The sequence below is a fragment of the Coffea arabica genome, chromosome 9e, assembly GCF_036785885.1.
Source record: "Coffea arabica cultivar ET-39 chromosome 9e, Coffea Arabica ET-39 HiFi, whole genome shotgun sequence".
NCBI classification, from domain to species: Eukaryota; Viridiplantae; Streptophyta; class Magnoliopsida; order Gentianales; family Rubiaceae; genus Coffea; species Coffea arabica.
The window spans coordinates 26,495,350-26,510,297 of record NC_092327.1 but is presented as its reverse complement, the minus strand read 5'-3'; the positions used below and the strand labels follow the sequence as shown (position 1 = coordinate 26,510,297).

Below are 14,948 nucleotides of genomic sequence, written 5' to 3'. Positions count from 1 at the left end.
GAAGGGTCAATATCTAAATGGTGATTGTGAATTTGTCATATAAGTGATTTTGTCATATGCCAAATTGTTGATGGTCAGCTTGAGAATTTTGACATTTTTGGATAGATGGCAAATCATTAGTGAAGTCATAATTGTTTGCTTGTGTTGAAGAGTTGTTCGTTTGCATGCTAACAAATGTCAAAAGGAAAATGAATGATATAAAAGAAAAAATGTCATGATTTACTGCAAGTAGTGTACAACTAGCTAAAAAAGATATCAAAACAGCTGATTCTTTATTTGGTTATTCCAAAATTTTGTTGGTATCCGAGGCTGTTGATACAGATGTGCTAATATCAAAATTCCTGGCTATATTATATTTGAAATTCTCTTATTAACATATTATATTTCACTCAATGCAAGATGTCATCTTTGCCTAGTAACCCAACAGGGCCAACACCAAGTAGCACAGCTAATGAAAATGAGGTTGCTATTTTGGATTTAGAAGATGAGGCTATGAAGGAAGATGATCAATATAAGAAACCTAGGGAAAAGAAATTGAAATCTAAAGTATGCTTTGATATGGATAGAGTTAGGACTCTTACTGATATTGTTGCCATATGTAAACATTGCAAAAAAAATGGCTGGGGATAGCTCATACGGGACAAGCCACTTGAAAAAGCACATAAATAATTGCATTGTTAGAAAACATAGGAGTAGGGGTAGCAAATACTTCAAATAGCTAAAAATGGTTTGGATGATAAAGTTAAAGTTGAAACTTTCAAGTTTGATCAAGAGAAAAGTAGAATGGATTTGGCTAGAGTCATGGTTGAGCATGAGTACTTTGAGATTTTTCTGAATAATTTGCAGCCAAATTTTAAGTTGGTTTCTCGAAATATAGTCAGGGCAGATGATATCACTCTTTATTATTTGATGGTAAGATAAGTCTCACTACTGATATTTGGACATTAGATCACCAAAATTTTGCCTATGCCTGTTTGACAGCTCATTATGTTAATGAACATTAGGAATTGGAAAAGAAAATCCTTGCTTTTAAATCCATTCCACATCCTCATGATGGTGAAACATTATTTAGATTTATTTCTGATATCATATTGGAATGGAACATTGGCAAGAAGTTGTCCTCTGTTGTCGTTGACAATGCATCTTCAAATGATTCAATGGTTAAATATTTGAAATCATGTTTCTTGGATAAGTCATTACTCAATTTAGGAGGTAAACTTTTTCATGTTCAATGTAGTGCATATATTCTTAATTGAATTGTTCAAGATGGATTAGCTTTTGTCGGGTGTTTGCTTCATAAGATCTGGGAGACTTTAGAATACTTGAAAAAGCCTCATTCTTCTTATCAGAAGTTTGAGAATGCAATTAACCAATGGAAGTTGAAAAATAAAGAAAAGGGTGGGTATAGATGTTTGAATAGATGGAATTTTACTTTCTTTGAGACTACTTTGCCTTTAAAGGAAGTTTTTGTCTTTGTCGTTTAGAAAAAATGGATATAAATTACAAGCTAAATGCTTCAGAAAATGATTAGAAAGTTGCTAGTGTTGTTTGTGATTGTTTGAAAAAATTTTATGAAGCCACGTCATTTTAGTGGTATTAATTTTCCCACAGCAAATGTTTTTTTTCCTGATATATGTAATCTTTGTCTTAAGTTGAGGCAATGGGAACTTAGTGAACATGATTTTATTCGAAAAATGGCTATCCCAATGAGTACTAAATTTGAGAAATACTGGGAAGAATGTTGTTTGGTGTTGGCCATTGCTGTGGTGCTTGATCCTAGATTTAAGGTAGCTTTGGCAGAGTATTATTATAATGCTTTTTATGGAGAAAGTGGTCAAAGACATGTGGATAGGGTTCGTAATGCTATTGCTGATCTATTGTTGAATATGGAGATGTCCTTGCTCCTTCTTTGAGTTATATTGAGAAAATATAGGAGAATGAACTTTTAGTTCTAGTAACAAAAATGTGGATATAGAAGATGATGATGATAAGTTGTTTGATTTTGACAAATGGTATTGACAATCTTGTTCTTCTACTATTCTTGCTAGGCAAAAATCTAAGCTGCAATCATACTTGGATGAGCTTGTATTTCCAAAAAAAGATGATTTTGACAAACTAGGTTAGTGGAAGGCGAACAGCCCAAAACTTCCGATTCTTAGCGAAATGGCTCGAGATGTTCTTGCAATTCTAGCTACTAATATGGCATCAAAATCAACAATTAGTGTTGAAGGAAGAGTAATTGATGAGACTCACACTTCTTTGCTTCCTGATGTCATTGAAGCTTTGATAACAATAGGTGATTGGTTACCGTTGAAAAAGAAAAGAGGTAAATCCTTCATGTTTATATTTTTATAATCTGATTTTTTGTTTCTTTTGTTGTTTCTTCTTTTTAAATCCATATTACAAGCTTGTTTGGTTTGAGTTACTCAAGTAAGGCCAATCTAATTTCTTTCTCTTTATTTTCTTACAATTACTTGAAGAAGATTTGGGTGATTCTTCTAAAGTTCTCAAGTTAGGGTGATGTATTTGAATAAGGCCAATTTGATTTCTTTTCTTATTTGATTTTTGTGTATTAGAAATCAATTTACAAATATATTTTTTCTCATTTTTTTGCAAAAAATTGTGAAACTTGAGAGCCATGAAAAGTGTTGAAATCTACAAGACAGTAGAACTTCATGAATTGCATTGAGTACTTTTAAAAATGCTTGGATGATGTATTTGATATTTAATGTTTGATTGAACCCTTTAGAAGTTGTAATTTGTTGTATGTGATATTGGCTTTGTCGCTTTGGAATGACTTGGTAGATTGATTTGTGGTTGGTTTTGAAATGACTATTGTGAGTGATTTGTGATTTAGCTTTATAATTTATGATTTAGGTTTGTGATTGTGTGACGACCCCACTTCTCCCAAGGGCGAACCCAAGGGTATCGGCGGGCCGCCTGCCTAGCTCGCGCCAGGACTCAAAACTTAAAACAACGAAAGCTAGCAAAATCCAAAAGAGTACTATACATATATATGCAATCCCAAAAGAGTTATAAGTACATTCCCCAAAAGTACCTGCTCAAACTATTACATCCTTATAATTACAACCAAAACCAAAAGGTAGACCCTAAGAAGGGTCCTTATACAAACCACCACAATAAAAACAAACATCCTAATTGTTCGCTATTACAAGCAAGTCTAACTATACTATACTAGTGTAAGTGCCCAAACGTACCCGCGTCGGCCCCTGCTAAGGAAAACAAACGGAATGGGATAAGCTAAAAGCTTAGTAAGTAAACAGGGGCAAAAGCGTAAATTTCACGTAGCAACATTTACACAGTAAGAGTAAAGCAAAAGCAGAAAAGTAACATCACATAATAAGGATACGGGTGGCTCCAAAGCCAATTCATTTGCCATGCTTGATCTCCTGTCGACACTCCGTCGACCATAAATAAGGTCCGTAGAACTTCACTTGTACACCCACCGACACCTTATCACCCTCACTGGCCAGTCACCTCACAAACTTGCCCAGGCGAACGAAATCACAAACTTGAGCTTTGATCATAAGCTCGGGTCACAAACTTGGTGACCTCAAACCAAGTTGGACTGACTTCGACCAAGCCCTAACCGGCTCGAATAGTCCATCTAGGTATTGAGTTCAACCGCAAACTCACAAAATTCACAAAAGTATGCAAAAGTCACCCCGAGCCACAAGCTCAAGGGTTTTTGTTCCAAAATTTCTCACATACATATGTCATGTACAAATTGGTGCGTAAATCAGGGTCTAGATCGAGTGCGATAAAGTACACCCTCGCCTAGGTACCCTTTTTACACACAACGAAACACATAAACAACTAACACATAAGAGCGGCCTGAATACTTACTCAAAATACCAAAAGTAGTATAAAGGCGGAATTCACTTTGTGTGTTGGCTAGTAGTGGGCCCCACCGGCACCGCCTAGCTCACCACTGTCTGAAATCGAAGATTATGTCACAATATATCACAAACGGCAACTAACGTACTTGAAATAAGCCAAACGGCAAAATTGGCACGCGCAAGTGCGGAAACGGCAAAACGGCCGCACACGTCCGCGCAGAACGGCAAACGGAAATGGCCAAATCGGCCATCTCAAACCGTTTTGGTCAAAATTAGGCTAGGAGTGTCGGATCAAGGCGGGTGAGACACCGTTTCGAAGCTAAGAGGAAGATCTACAACTTTCATTTAGACATCTCAACCCAGATCTCAATGGGTATAGGTGAAAATTGCGTGAAACAGTTCCAGCTGTTTCATTGCGAGTTACCAAACAGGCCCTGTTTGCAAGGCCGTAACTCACGGCTCAGAAATCGAAATTAAGAAATTCCAAAGGCATTAGAAAGCTGAGACATAAGGCTAAAACTTTCATGTTTTGGCCAAGACCTGAATCTATTCAGAACAAAACAAAATTCGAGTGCCAAAGTACCCGTCAGAACTGTCCAAATACAAGGCAGTTCTGACGAGCGATATTGTTTTGATCATAACCGGAGCTACGGAACTCGGTTTTCGACGTACTTTATACCGTTTCGAAGCTGAGATCAAGATCTAAACTTCTTATGAAGGAGTTGGCACCCAGATCGAACTCTATAAAAATCGAAAAATCATGGGCAGAAACAAAATCAGAAAACGCGTAGAACCAGAGGGTCAAAACAGGCTTGAGCATTTCGTCGATAACTCAGGCTACGCTAATCCGATTGACCTGAAATTTTGTAGGCATACTCAGGACTCAAGGGGCTACGACTTTCATGTTTTACGAAACTTCTGAATCAGCACGGAACATTAAGAAAAATGGAGCTCAAGTTCAGGTTCTGGGTTGCCCTGTTTACCCATTTTGCCGGTTTCAAATGTCGCAAACATATGGTTCGTTTTCGTGGTTCTTATGCAGGTTTTTCAACCACTTTTGTACCAAATAAACACACATACACTAACATCTAAATGGCCTACAAATGGTCCGAAATTCCCCTCCCAAGTCAATACCAAATTTAACAATCATCAACCACAATCCCTAACCAAATTTCATTTGCACCAATGAACTTAATCCAACCTCTCACTAACCAAACTCTATCTCACTAACCATAAGCTAAGCTAAATTAGCCTAATGGAGTTTAGGGTTTCTTAACCCAAATCAGCTTTTTGCAAGTAACCAACCAAATCAAGTGAGGCAATTCATCAAACATAACCACTACAAGTCCATTTCTCAACTAAACAAGTAAGGAAAGCATTACATTAAAAAGCCCTAATTCTCTTTCTCTTGACCGAAATTTCCAGCAGCATAAATCACCAAAAATTAACCAAAGTACTCCATAAAAACAAGTGATAGGCATAAGAGGTACCACAATCAAGCACAACTAAGGTCCTATGCCAAAATAACCACTAGTTCATCAAACAATAATCAACTTAAGTCTTCAACTAGACTTTCTTACCTTTGATTCAAGCTTGGTAGATGATCACCCACAACAATCAAGTGCTCAAGTTGTTCCTCCAAGATCCAAACTCAAGATTGAAGAGCAAAAATGATGCACCAAAGCAAGCTTTCCTTTTCTTTTTTCTTTCTCTTCTCACGGCTCTCACTCTCTCTTATTCTCTTAGTTTTTGTTTTGTTTTATTTCTCTTGTCTCTCTTATAGTTGTAAGACAACATATTAGTCAAAGCTTTGGAAGATATTTCTTATGGCTAGCCAATCACATAAATGCTTTATTTGTTGTTTTCACCCTTGCACTTCAACTTTCTCTTTCTTATAAAATTTCCCTCAAACATTTGATAACCTTTCAATTTACTCCATAAGTCATAACTTATTCTAATCTAAAACATATAATCACGCTTAATTATTTCACTAATCACTTTCTCATCTTAATCACTTACACTTAAGCATACTTTATCCCACATAAAAGTAGTTAAACAATAACCTTTTTGTCAAGGGCAAAATTAGGTTTAAACCCACTTAAAACTTCTAATAAATCATAACATTAGGGATTTTGCTCACTTAGGGTTTCTAACCTTCTTAAACTTAATTAATCTATACCAAATGGATTAAATCCTATTCTTACCCACACTAAGACACACATTAACCTTACTAACTTTAATCACCACTCGAACTTGTAACCAATACATAACTAGGGTTTAAATCTTAAGGGTTTTCGAAATACTCCCGAAACCAAACGTTACCGCCCAACTAATGAATATATTAACATAGAACGGACTGGGGCCTCACAATCTCCCCCACTTAGGACAATTTCGTCCTCGAAATTAATTCGTTGGTCAAAGCGTACCTTCAAAATCCACCGAAGGATTCGTCATCTCAGGTTGACCCATCGCATAGACTCTTGCTGGCCCTTTGGGTCGATTTTCCCCTGCAGTTGACGGCTTAGTTGTGGTCCCTTCAGTCGGTGACTTGAGTCCATCCTTCTGTATTTTAGGGCACCGGGCAATCAGGTGTTCGGTGCTTCCACATTTGTAGCATTTCCGGACTGAACTATTTTTCCAACAATTCTCATCGGTGTGGTTGCCCCCACAGAAACCACAGGTTGGCTTAGCGGCCGTGCTTGACCCTCCACGCTGAGCACTCTTCTGAGGCTCTTGCACTATTTGACCTCGCCCAAAGCTATTCGGGGTCCTTGCAGGTCGTGGACCATCCGTACCTTTCTTTATCTTGGCAGATGGCTCGTTTCGCGAGCTTTGTCCGACCATGGAATCATTTGAGCTAGGTTGCCTCCTTTTCCGATCGTGGAAGGCTTTAACCTGTCCTCTGGCAGTCTCAATTCGCTGTGCTTTTTCTAGCGCTTGGCTAAACGTATTCAACTGAGCCGCTGCTAACGATTCCTGGATTTCCACATTTAAACCTTGAACGAATCGACGAATTCGTTTCTGCTCCGTTAACACCAGCTCTGGGGCAAAGCGAGAAAGTTTAGTGAACTGAGTTTCGTACTCCGCCACACTCGAGGCCCCTTGACGTAGGCGGATGAAATCATCTTCCCGTTTTTCTTGCACAATGGGTGGTAAATATTTTTCATTAAACTCCCGTGTGAAGTTGATCCAGGTCCAAGGAGTCTGTTCGCGCTCCCACTTGGCTTTGATTACATTCCACCAGGCTCGAGCGGCCCCTTCAAACTGAAAGACCGCAAAGGATATCTGCCGCTCCTCTGAATACCTAAGCGCGGCAAATATGTCTAACATACGGTCTAGTCAACAATGGTGACACTGCCAGTGAGAAGCTAGGTCAGGCCGGAGAGGGAGAAGAAGAAAGTGAGGAAGAAGGAGGAGGAAAAGAAAAGGAGAAGAAAAAAGAGGAAAATAATAGGCCGAGTTCTTTTTTTTTATTATTAGGCTAGGTGTTGGGTCTTAGGAATAAAATTAAGTACCTTTGTTTTTTTTAACCTAATTGGACGTCTACTTAGACTCGTTTGTTTATATGAGATAATTTGCCTTTTTCCTTTGGGGCCAAAGTGGTGTGACTAGGCCTATCAATGGCTCGGGTCTGGATTCGAACCCGGCTCGAACTTGCTAATATTTTCTGAGTACGGATAGATATATAATTTCGTTTACCCAAACTCGAACCCATTTACTCTAACAAAAAAGCTAACCAAATACGGAATATAGCATTCTGACCCGTATTTAACCCAAACCAGTTTAAATTGATTACTGATTATAAAATATATATACTTAATAATACAATAATACTTCTATTCCCAAATTACCCAAACCCTAATATTCCAACCGCACACCTGTCTCTTCTCTAGCTCCGCTGTTTTCAAGCTTCCCAACGAAATCGCTCTCTCTCTCTCTCTCTCTTGCTAGTTGGTCCACCATTTCCAAGCTTTCAGATTTTGCTCTCTTTGTCTTGCTAGTTGCTCCACTGTTTCCAAGCTTCCAGTTCCAGATTTTCCAAGCATCCAGCTTCAGGCTGTGGCCGCGACCGCGACACACTCTCTTTAGCAACGATTGCAATTTCAAAGAAGAGAATTTTCTAGTTCATCATTGAATTTCCACCACTTTCCCAGTTAAGCTTTTCAATCCTTGCTCTTTAATTGAGAAGACTAATGAAAATTTATAGGAGTACCACAGTACTTTCTAGTATATCTAATAATTGGAGCCTGGAGGAGGATTATGTGGTTCAACAGCTAAAAAATTTTGTCAACCAAACTTAGAAAATTTTGGCCACCCAATTTGTTTTGACAATGTAGCAGACTTTTATAGAAACATTAGTAGTTTTTGCTAGCTTTTGTATGATGCATGGATGATGGGATTATAGTCATTATTTGGAAGGGTCAATATCTAAATGGTGATTGTGAATTTGTCATATAAGTGATTTTGTCATATGCCAAATTGTTGATGGTCAGCTTGAGAATTTTGACATTTTTGGATAGATGGCAAATCATTAGTGAAGTCATAATTGTTTGCTTGTGTTGAAGAGTTGTTCGTTTGCATGCTAACAAATGTCAAAAGGAAAATGAATGATATAAAAGAAAAAATGTCATGATTTACTGCAAGTAGTGTACAACTAGCTAAAAAAGATATCAAAACAGCTGATTCTTTATTTGGTTATTCCAAAATTTTGTTGGTATCCGAGGCTGTTGATACAGATGTGCTAATATCAAAATTCCTGGCTATATTATATTTGAAATTCTCTTATTAACATATTATATTTCACTCAATGCAAGATGTCATCTTTGCCTAGTAACCCAACAGGGCCAACACCAAGTAGCACAGCTAATGAAAATGAGGTTGCTATTTTGGATTTAGAAGATGAGGCTATGAAGGAAGATGATCAATATAAGAAACCTAGGGAAAAGAAATTGAAATCTAAAGTATGCTTTGATATGGATAGAGTTAGGACTCTTACTGATATTGTTGCCATATGTAAACATTGCAAAAAAAATGGCTGGGGATAGCTCATACGGGACAAGCCACTTGAAAAAGCACATAAATAATTGCATTGTTAGAAAACATAGGAGTAGGGGTAGCAAATACTTCAAATAGCTAAAAATGGTTTGGATGATAAAGTTAAAGTTGAAACTTTCAAGTTTGATCAAGAGAAAAGTAGAATGGATTTGGCTAGAGTCATGGTTGAGCATGAGTACTTTGAGATTTTTCTGAATAATTTGCAGCCAAATTTTAAGTTGGTTTCTCGAAATATAGTCAGGGCAGATGATATCACTCTTTATTATTTGATGGTAAGATAAGTCTCACTACTGATATTTGGACATTAGATCACCAAAATTTTGCCTATGCCTGTTTGACAGCTCATTATGTTAATGAACATTAGGAATTGGAAAAGAAAATCCTTGCTTTTAAATCCATTCCACATCCTCATGATGGTGAAACATTATTTAGATTTATTTCTGATATCATATTGGAATGGAACATTGGCAAGAAGTTGTCCTCTGTTGTCGTTGACAATGCATCTTCAAATGATTCAATGGTTAAATATTTGAAATCATGTTTCTTGGATAAGTCATTACTCAATTTAGGAGGTAAACTTTTTCATGTTCAATGTAGTGCATATATTCTTAATTGAATTGTTCAAGATGGATTAGCTTTTGTCGGGTGTTTGCTTCATAAGATCTGGGAGACTTTAGAATACTTGAAAAAGCCTCATTCTTCTTATCAGAAGTTTGAGAATGCAATTAACCAATGGAAGTTGAAAAATAAAGAAAAGGGTGGGTATAGATGTTTGAATAGATGGAATTTTACTTTCTTTGAGACTACTTTGCCTTTAAAGGAAGTTTTTGTCTTTGTCGTTTAGAAAAAATGGATATAAATTACAAGCTAAATGCTTCAGAAAATGATTAGAAAGTTGCTAGTGTTGTTTGTGATTGTTTGAAAAAATTTTATGAAGCCACGTCATTTTAGTGGTATTAATTTTCCCACAGCAAATGTTTTTTTTCCTGATATATGTAATCTTTGTCTTAAGTTGAGGCAATGGGAACTTAGTGAACATGATTTTATTCGAAAAATGGCTATCCCAATGAGTACTAAATTTGAGAAATACTGGGAAGAATGTTGTTTGGTGTTGGCCATTGCTGTGGTGCTTGATCCTAGATTTAAGGTAGCTTTGGCAGAGTATTATTATAATGCTTTTTATGGAGAAAGTGGTCAAAGACATGTGGATAGGGTTCGTAATGCTATTGCTGATCTATTGTTGAATATGGAGATGTCCTTGCTCCTTCTTTGAGTTATATTGAGAAAATATAGGAGAATGAACTTTTAGTTCTAGTAACAAAAATGTGGATATAGAAGATGATGATGATAAGTTGTTTGATTTTGACAAATGGTATTGACAATCTTGTTCTTCTACTATTCTTGCTAGGCAAAAATCTAAGCTGCAATCATACTTGGATGAGCTTGTATTTCCAAAAAAAGATGATTTTGACAAACTAGGTTAGTGGAAGGCGAACAGCCCAAAACTTCCGATTCTTAGCGAAATGGCTCGAGATGTTCTTGCAATTCTAGCTACTAATATGGCATCAAAATCAACAATTAGTGTTGAAGGAAGAGTAATTGATGAGACTCACACTTCTTTGCTTCCTGATGTCATTGAAGCTTTGATAACAATAGGTGATTGGTTACCGTTGAAAAAGAAAAGAGGTAAATCCTTCATGTTTATATTTTTATAATCTGATTTTTTGTTTCTTTTGTTGTTTCTTCTTTTTAAATCCATATTACAAGCTTGTTTGGTTTGAGTTACTCAAGTAAGGCCAATCTAATTTCTTTCTCTTTATTTTCTTACAATTACTTGAAGAAGATTTGGGTGATTCTTCTAAAGTTCTCAAGTTAGGGTGATGTATTTGAATAAGGCCAATTTGATTTCTTTTCTTATTTGATTTTTGTGTATTAGAAATCAATTTACAAATATATTTTTTCTCATTTTTTTGCAAAAAATTGTGAAACTTGAGAGCCATGAAAAGTGTTGAAATCTACAAGACAGTAGAACTTCATGAATTGCATTGAGTACTTTTAAAAATGCTTGGATGATGTATTTGATATTTAATGTTTGATTGAACCCTTTAGAAGTTGTAATTTGTTGTATGTGATATTGGCTTTGTCGCTTTGGAATGACTTGGTAGATTGATTTGTGGTTGGTTTTGAAATGACTATTGTGAGTGATTTGTGATTTAGCTTTATAATTTATGATTTAGGTTTGTGATTGTGTGACGACCCCACTTCTCCCAAGGGCGAACCCAAGGGTATCGGCGGGCCGCCTGCCTAGCTCGCGCCAGGACTCAAAACTTAAAACAACGAAAGCTAGCAAAATCCAAAAGAGTACTATACATATATATGCAATCCCAAAAGAGTTATAAGTACATTCCCCAAAAGTACCTGCTCAAACTATTACATCCTTATAATTACAACCAAAACCAAAAGGTAGACCCTAAGAAGGGTCCTTATACAAACCACCACAATAAAAACAAACATCCTAATTGTTCGCTATTACAAGCAAGTCTAACTATACTATACTAGTGTAAGTGCCCAAACGTACCCGCGTCGGCCCCTGCTAAGGAAAACAAACGGAATGGGATAAGCTAAAAGCTTAGTAAGTAAACAGGGGCAAAAGCGTAAATTTCACGTAGCAACATTTACACAGTAAGAGTAAAGCAAAAGCAGAAAAGTAACATCACATAATAAGGATACGGGTGGCTCCAAAGCCAATTCATTTGCCATGCTTGATCTCCTGTCGACACTCCGTCGACCATAAATAAGGTCCGTAGAACTTCACTTGTACACCCACCGACACCTTATCACCCTCACTGGCCAGTCACCTCACAAACTTGCCCAGGCGAACGAAATCACAAACTTGAGCTTTGATCATAAGCTCGGGTCACAAACTTGGTGACCTCAAACCAAGTTGGACTGACTTCGACCAAGCCCTAACCGGCTCGAATAGTCCATCTAGGTATTGAGTTCAACCGCAAACTCACAAAATTCACAAAAGTATGCAAAAGTCACCCCGAGCCACAAGCTCAAGGGTTTTTGTTCCAAAATTTCTCACATACATATGTCATGTACAAATTGGTGCGTAAATCAGGGTCTAGATCGAGTGCGATAAAGTACACCCTCGCCTAGGTACCCTTTTTACACACAACGAAACACATAAACAACTAACACATAAGAGCGGCCTGAATACTTACTCAAAATACCAAAAGTAGTATAAAGGCGGAATTCACTTTGTGTGTTGGCTAGTAGTGGGCCCCACCGGCACCGCCTAGCTCACCACTGTCTGAAATCGAAGATTATGTCACAATATATCACAAACGGCAACTAACGTACTTGAAATAAGCCAAACGGCAAAATTGGCACGCGCAAGTGCGGAAACGGCAAAACGGCCGCACACGTCCGCGCAGAACGGCAAACGGAAATGGCCAAATCGGCCATCTCAAACCGTTTTGGTCAAAATTAGGCTAGGAGTGTCGGATCAAGGCGGGTGAGACACCGTTTCGAAGCTAAGAGGAAGATCTACAACTTTCATTTAGACATCTCAACCCAGATCTCAATGGGTATAGGTGAAAATTGCGTGAAACAGTTCCAGCTGTTTCATTGCGAGTTACCAAACAGGCCCTGTTTGCAAGGCCGTAACTCACGGCTCAGAAATCGAAATTAAGAAATTCCAAAGGCATTAGAAAGCTGAGACATAAGGCTAAAACTTTCATGTTTTGGCCAAGACCTGAATCTATTCAGAACAAAACAAAATTCGAGTGCCAAAGTACCCGTCAGAACTGTCCAAATACAAGGCAGTTCTGACGAGCGATATTGTTTTGATCATAACCGGAGCTACGGAACTCGGTTTTCGACGTACTTTATACCGTTTCGAAGCTGAGATCAAGATCTAAACTTCTTATGAAGGAGTTGGCACCCAGATCGAACTCTATAAAAATCGAAAAATCATGGGCAGAAACAAAATCAGAAAACGCGTAGAACCAGAGGGTCAAAACAGGCTTGAGCATTTCGTCGATAACTCAGGCTACGCTAATCCGATTGACCTGAAATTTTGTAGGCATACTCAGGACTCAAGGGGCTACGACTTTCATGTTTTACGAAACTTCTGAATCAGCACGGAACATTAAGAAAAATGGAGCTCAAGTTCAGGTTCTGGGTTGCCCTGTTTACCCATTTTGCCGGTTTCAAATGTCGCAAACATATGGTTCGTTTTCGTGGTTCTTATGCAGGTTTTTCAACCACTTTTGTACCAAATAAACACACATACACTAACATCTAAATGGCCTACAAATGGTCCGAAATTCCCCTCCCAAGTCAATACCAAATTTAACAATCATCAACCACAATCCCTAACCAAATTTCATTTGCACCAATGAACTTAATCCAACCTCTCACTAACCAAACTCTATCTCACTAACCATAAGCTAAGCTAAATTAGCCTAATGGAGTTTAGGGTTTCTTAACCCAAATCAGCTTTTTGCAAGTAACCAACCAAATCAAGTGAGGCAATTCATCAAACATAACCACTACAAGTCCATTTCTCAACTAAACAAGTAAGGAAAGCATTACATTAAAAAGCCCTAATTCTCTTTCTCTTGACCGAAATTTCCAGCAGCATAAATCACCAAAAATTAACCAAAGTACTCCATAAAAACAAGTGATAGGCATAAGAGGTACCACAATCAAGCACAACTAAGGTCCTATGCCAAAATAACCACTAGTTCATCAAACAATAATCAACTTAAGTCTTCAACTAGACTTTCTTACCTTTGATTCAAGCTTGGTAGATGATCACCCACAACAATCAAGTGCTCAAGTTGTTCCTCCAAGATCCAAACTCAAGATTGAAGAGCAAAAATGATGCACCAAAGCAAGCTTTCCTTTTCTTTTTTCTTTCTCTTCTCACGGCTCTCACTCTCTCTTATTCTCTTAGTTTTTGTTTTGTTTTATTTCTCTTGTCTCTCTTATAGTTGTAAGACAACATATTAGTCAAAGCTTTGGAAGATATTTCTTATGGCTAGCCAATCACATAAATGCTTTATTTGTTGTTTTCACCCTTGCACTTCAACTTTCTCTTTCTTATAAAATTTCCCTCAAACATTTGATAACCTTTCAATTTACTCCATAAGTCATAACTTATTCTAATCTAAAACATATAATCACGCTTAATTATTTCACTAATCACTTTCTCATCTTAATCACTTACACTTAAGCATACTTTATCCCACATAAAAGTAGTTAAACAATAACCTTTTTGTCAAGGGCAAAATTAGGTTTAAACCCACTTAAAACTTCTAATAAATCATAACATTAGGGATTTTGCTCACTTAGGGTTTCTAACCTTCTTAAACTTAATTAATCTATACCAAATGGATTAAATCCTATTCTTACCCACACTAAGACACACATTAACCTTACTAACTTTAATCACCACTCGAACTTGTAACCAATACATAACTAGGGTTTAAATCTTAAGGGTTTTCGAAATACTCCCGAAACCAAACGTTACCGCCCAACTAATGAATATATTAACATAGAACGGACTGGGGCCTCACAATCTCCCCCACTTAGGACAATTTCGTCCTCGAAATTAATTCGTTGGTCAAAGCGTACCTTCAAAATCCACCGAAGGATTCGTCATCTCAGGTTGACCCATCGCATAGACTCTTGCTGGCCCTTTGGGTCGATTTTCCCCTGCAGTTGACGGCTTAGTTGTGGTCCCTTCAGTCGGTGACTTGAGTCCATCCTTCTGTATTTTAGGGCACCGGGCAATCAGGTGTTCGGTGCTTCCACATTTGTAGCATTTCCGGACTGAACTATTTTTCCAACAATTCTCATCGGTGTGGTTGCCCCCACAGAAACCACAGGTTGGCTTAGCGGCCGTGCTTGACCCTCCACGCTGAGCACTCTTCTGAGGCTCTTGCACTATTTGACCTCGCCCAAAGCTATTCGGGGTCCTTGCAGGTCGTGGACCATCCGTACCTTTCTTTATCTTGGCAG

The 14,948-nt window shown here is 37.7% G+C and overlaps 2 long non-coding RNA genes across 2 annotated transcripts; both read right to left on the bottom strand.

The window, feature by feature from the left end:
• Positions 1-2,991: 2,991 nt before the first annotated feature.
• Positions 2,992-5,593, bottom strand: LOC140014494 (uncharacterized). Its single transcript, XR_011821252.1, has 2 exons — positions 5,441-5,593; positions 2,992-3,230 (listed from the first exon to the last, which is right to left on the bottom strand). It is a non-coding gene; the product is annotated as an uncharacterized lncRNA (long non-coding RNA).
• Positions 5,594-11,266: 5,673 nt separating this feature from the next.
• LOC140014492 (uncharacterized) lies at positions 11,267-13,868 on the bottom strand. The gene is made up of 2 exons (XR_011821250.1): positions 13,716-13,868; positions 11,267-11,505 (listed from the first exon to the last, which is right to left on the bottom strand). It is a non-coding gene; the product is annotated as an uncharacterized lncRNA (long non-coding RNA).
• Positions 13,869-14,948: the final 1,080 nt, after the last annotated feature.